The 5,340-nt window shown below is 37.1% G+C and overlaps 1 pseudogene; it reads right to left on the bottom strand.

Moving 5' to 3' along the window:
- Positions 1-268: 268 nt before the first annotated feature.
- LOC123231250 lies at positions 269-1,914 on the bottom strand (annotated as a pseudogene).
- Between the last annotated feature and the right edge of the window lie 3,426 nt (positions 1,915-5,340).

A 5,340-nucleotide genomic window follows, 5' to 3' on the forward strand; every position in this document is an offset into this window, starting at 1 on the left:
TTTCCTGGAATTTACTTCCTTCTTACATCTACTTCTGAGAAACCCTAGTTTCCTTGAAAGCTCAGCTCAGAGGCTACTCCCTACCGGTAACCTTTCCTGATTCCCAAGCTGCTAATGCCTCCTCATCAAATCTTCCTTGCATTTATTGGTGTATATTTTCTTTTTTTTAACACACAACTGAAGTTTTAATAAACATTAGTTTTTACACTATTGAGTCCCCATAATTAAACAAAAACAGACTCTCGTCTAGGAAAGTAATGATCTAGAGTTATAGTGGAACATGACCCAACAGGTAAGATACAGATTCACCACTATGTGTTCTCCATATTGTTTCAGACAGTATCATTGAAATGTTAATAACTTGGGTTTTAGCACAGCCCTTCATTTTTGTCTTTTTGTGGAATTGTATTTGGGACTATCACTGCCTCAAATGCAGCATTATTAATCCTAGAAATAACTGGTCCAGAGAAGATTCTGTGAGTCATAATAGTATAAACTTTGGTGGCTCCAGAAGAAGTTAAATTCTATGCAGTATGTCATATCATGTCACCTGTATCAGCCATGTTATCCACAAGTATGGCCACACAATCCTTCATGTCAACAACCACACCCATCTTGTGTACTTCATTTGCCTTTTTTGTGAATCACATTCAGTCTGTCAGCGATTGGTCAATCTTTCAGCCCCACTGGCATCTGGAGACACAATGATACAATTCCTCTATTCTGCTACATTTTCTTAAATCCATCGCAAGACTGCAGGCTCTGTATATGTTATCTTCTTTGTGAGAACTGAACACAAATCTGTGCCCCCTCGTTCCTTTTTAAAAGGAAAATTTCATTTTGAATTTAAAAATCTATTTTGGTTTCATTCCCACCCTTTGACTGGATTAAAAACAAGGCCTGAGGTTTATTTGGATAAGGGAGACTCATGTGCACTCTGGGAGGATGCCAGAAGACTTGTGCCTCTTTTGCATCCGGAAAGATGCCTGCCTCTTGCCCCACATGACTCCTGGGGTCCAGAAGACCAGCCTCTGACCAAGATAGAGGTCGAGTCTGTTCAATCTGGGAGACCTAAAAAAAGTGATGTCACAGGGGTATATTATGGATCAAGGAAGCTCTCTGGTCTTTCTGGTCAAGCAGTGAGAATAAACAGAGACCCAAAGTGAGCCATGAACTTGGGTTAGTTAAGGAAGAAGGTATTTGACTAGCCATATGGCTCTATGCCTTTACTTTCTCAACCTCCTTTTTATTATTCAATAAATAATTACAAATTAATAAATAACTGGAATATTTTAAAATATAAATACATTTATAGAAATATAAAGATATAACTATAATAAGATAAAATGTATATTTCTATATAAAATATAAATATAGCAAATCAAATATGTAATATGTATATGAATATCATATAAATACATACTATAAATATATAATGTGTACAACATAAGTATAATATTAAATACATAAACATAATGTATAAATATATAAATATTTTCTAAAACCCTGTATCTAAGAAGTGTGGAGATCCATCACAATGATATGACTGGCCTCAGACACTGAAAGCATATTGGCCATGAATTTTGCAAAAAATGGAGCATAACTCTTGTCTTCTTTATCTTGTCAGACTTATGGAATACATGGGATCACTATAATCACCTTGGATGTTGATGCAATTTTGCAAACATTGATTATAATGACAAGTTACATCAATTTATTGTTTATTTCCCTACAGCTGCTTTAAGGGATGTTGTAGATATATTCCCTTCTCATATTTTCACCAATTTCTAAACTGGTTTCCTGGTTGCCAGATTTCTTAGTGACTACCTTGCCCAACTCCAGCCCCAAACTCTAGAACACTTTCTGTGACAGATCCTGGTGTGAGCTGCCATCGAAGAGCACAATGTTGGGCATGGCAGGTGTTCAGCAGGAGGTGGACATGGTAGCTGAGGTGGTGGAACATTTATGTAGTGCTTGGGTCAAAGGAACAATTATTTGAGACTTTTTCTCATTAATTGAGATTGATTACTCAGTGCCTCAAAACCCGCATGAGGAGTGGGGCAGAATTGGTGAGAATGGGAGAGGAGAGACATCCTAGCTTCAAAAGAGATGCGGGATTCCAGTCTCTCTTCAGGGGCAAGATAGATATAATTTTAACCTGGACCTCCTTATCTCTGATGAGAACAGAGTAGACAAAAATGTCTATTCTTGCCTCTCTGCAAGCCATATCTAGACTGACTTATATGGACATATATAACATTCATGACAAAACCAAAATAGCACTCCCCTGCACAGACACACACTGCCGCTTTTACATTTATTTGTCTATAAATTCTCTTCTCCAATAGAATTTAAACTCACTGAAGGCAGGGACTGATTCATTTCTGTCTTTGTAACTGCAATCGTGGGGACACTGCACAACATGGGAGAATGTGGAGTACCCACTAGGAGATAGAAGGAATAGACTTCTATAAACTACAACTAGGGTATGATCAGAGGGGACAGCAATAAGGAGGAGTAATTAACATTTGGTGAGGTCAGAGATTCTAGATCATCACTTATCCCTATCTCCCCCAATTTCATGAGCAAAACTTGGCATATTGTCCTTTTGAAGGCAGGGCCATCATGGTGATGGCTGGTGATACAGTAAAGGCTAACTTCCAGTAGTTTGATTGGAACAAAATGGCACTTGTTGAACATTAGCAGTTAAGAAAAGGAAATTTTCTTAACTATAATAGGGGAGGGATATTCAGCAAAGATTCAGTGATGACATTGCATTGATTCAACTGAGTAAATCTCTCCTATCTGTATTTCTCTTGAAAATCTGTTACTCAAGTATCAGGAGGAGCTAGACTTCCTTGTGACTTTTTGTATTCAGCTCACCAGGTAGGAATTCAACAGCCCAAGCCCTTAGTTTCCAGAATCGATTAAGTTTCAAGAACAACATCCACACCTTTTAAAGAAAAAAATTAGCTCTGTTTGTATGTCAGGGGATTCTGGGAGATTTTCCTATCCAGCTGATAACATAGTCTCCCTATATTCTCTACCTCCCTTCTCCTACTCAGTGAAGAATTTCTCCTTTTGGAAAATTGCCAAATGAGATAAATGAAAAGCTATCTGAATAAGTAAAAGAATTATCCAGGAATAAGGCAAAAGGTAATGTACTTCAAAACAAAACAAAACAAAACAACCTTTACCTTCTCTTTTAGTACCGATTCTAAGCAGTAAGAACTAGTCAATTAGGGTTAAGTGACTTGCCCAGCATCACGCAGGGTGAGACCAGATTTGAAGCCAGGCTCTCCAGATTCCAAGGTGGTGCTCTAGCCATTGAACTACCCAGAAGCTCCTGAATAGGAAGCTCTTGAATTAGCAATTTTTATTCTTAGGTTTATACATCCCTAAGCTCTAAAAGATAATGTACACTGTGACTGGAGCAGGATAATAAGGAAGTATCACCTTATTAACCTTGTCCTTGACAGATATGGCCAATCTCAATAGGGAATGGATCAAAAGGAACACTTGTGAACACACCACATGAATCGACAGACAACATAGACAAACATATACCTTATTAATCATTGGTTTTCACACTAGATCTGTGTGAAGCTAGTATTAGAGCAAATTATGAACTTAATGAATAAACATATAATTAATAGTAAGTAGGGTAATAAACCTATTTATCTTAATAAAAGAGAATGCTTGCAAAAAAAAAAAAACACTCAGCAATTTACTCAGGGTCATACTCATTCCAGCGGATCTGAGATTTGAACCCAAGCTCTCTTGTTCCAGATCCAGAGACCCACTGAGTGCTATTTACATTTTCATTTTTCAATTTTAGCACATATAATTGTGGCAAAATAACAATATTTTATTTCCCATTTAAAAGCATCACTGAATAAATGATATGTTCTCTCTGACAGCATGTTTTGTCAATGTCTGTTTCAGCAAATACTTAAAATAAATTCATGAATTATCAGACCTAGCCAGTCAATCATTTTCCTTTATCTTTTTAGCATCTCAAAAGCACTCACTTTCTGTATCATATATACCAAGCAGATAAGCAAGACATATTCAGTGATAGCGCCTGAAGTGTTTACATACTTCATTTCTGTTCTTCAGTTGTTTTTCAGTTATGGTCAACTCTTCATGATCCCATTTGAGATTTTCTTGGCAAGGATTCTGGAGTGGTTTGCCATTTCCTTCTCCTGCTCATTTTAGAGATAAGGTAACTGAAGCAAACAGGGTTAAGTGACTTGCCCAGGGTCAACTGCTAGTGAGTGTCTGAGGCCAGTTTTGAATTCTGGTCTTTCTGATTCCAGGTGCAAGCCACCTACTTGCCCTATATACTTCATACTTGCAAATTTCCTTAATTTCGAAGGTCTGTGTCTTATCTACAATTATGATTACATATACCTACTGCTTTAAAACTGCATAAAATTTTATCATTCTGGAGAAAAAAGAGAAATCTCTTGGCAGCCTCAATACTCATCCTGCAGTAACTTTTCCAAAACTAAGAAAATACAAAGGTACTCCAAATGCATGTTCTGCCAAGTGACTAGTATGCCATGTCAATGGGAAGAATAATAGGGATATCCCATTTCCAAACCTTCTAGATGAATACCTACATATTTACACATGGAAAGACAAGAATCTCCACATACATTTCTGGGCCTACACATAGCTCAGAAAATCTTTAGGCTCACAAAAAACATCCATCAACTTGTCCACACACTTCATGCCTCTCTTACTATGTCCTTTCCACTGCTTTTGGCATTAATAGATTAAAAAGTATAAAGCATCAGTAAAATATGCTGGCACTTTGACAGCAAACAACAATTTCAATGAAACTCAACAGGATGATAAGAGAAAGCCACTGTGGGAAAGGAGATTAAAGATAAGATGTTAAGGTTCATTTCAAAGGATCAGTCCATGTTACAACAGGAAAGAAGGAAAGCAAAAGTAACAAGGGGGAAGAACATTGAAGTAAGAAAATATGAAAAAGAGGCAGAAAGCAAGCAAAGAAAAGGAATTGGTCATACTAGGGGAAAGGAAATTCTGTTCTTTTAGGGCTATTCCTTTTCTTTTAAGTAATGGGCAGAGGAAAATTAATATGGCTAAAACATAATAATAATAGCCAATAACAATACAGTGCTTACTTAGTATGTGCCATGTACTGTGTTGAGCACATTACAATTATTATCTCATTTGATTCTCAGGAAAACTCTGGGAGGTGGATGCTATTATTATCCTCTTTTTACAGATGAGGAAACTGAAGCGAACAGGTTAAGGGACTTGCCCAGGGTCAGAGAGCTAGTAAATATGTCTGAGGCAGGATTAGAA

The sequence above is a fragment of the Gracilinanus agilis genome, chromosome 1 (assembly GCF_016433145.1).
Source record: "Gracilinanus agilis isolate LMUSP501 chromosome 1, AgileGrace, whole genome shotgun sequence".
Taxonomy (NCBI): domain Eukaryota; kingdom Metazoa; phylum Chordata; class Mammalia; order Didelphimorphia; family Didelphidae; genus Gracilinanus; species Gracilinanus agilis.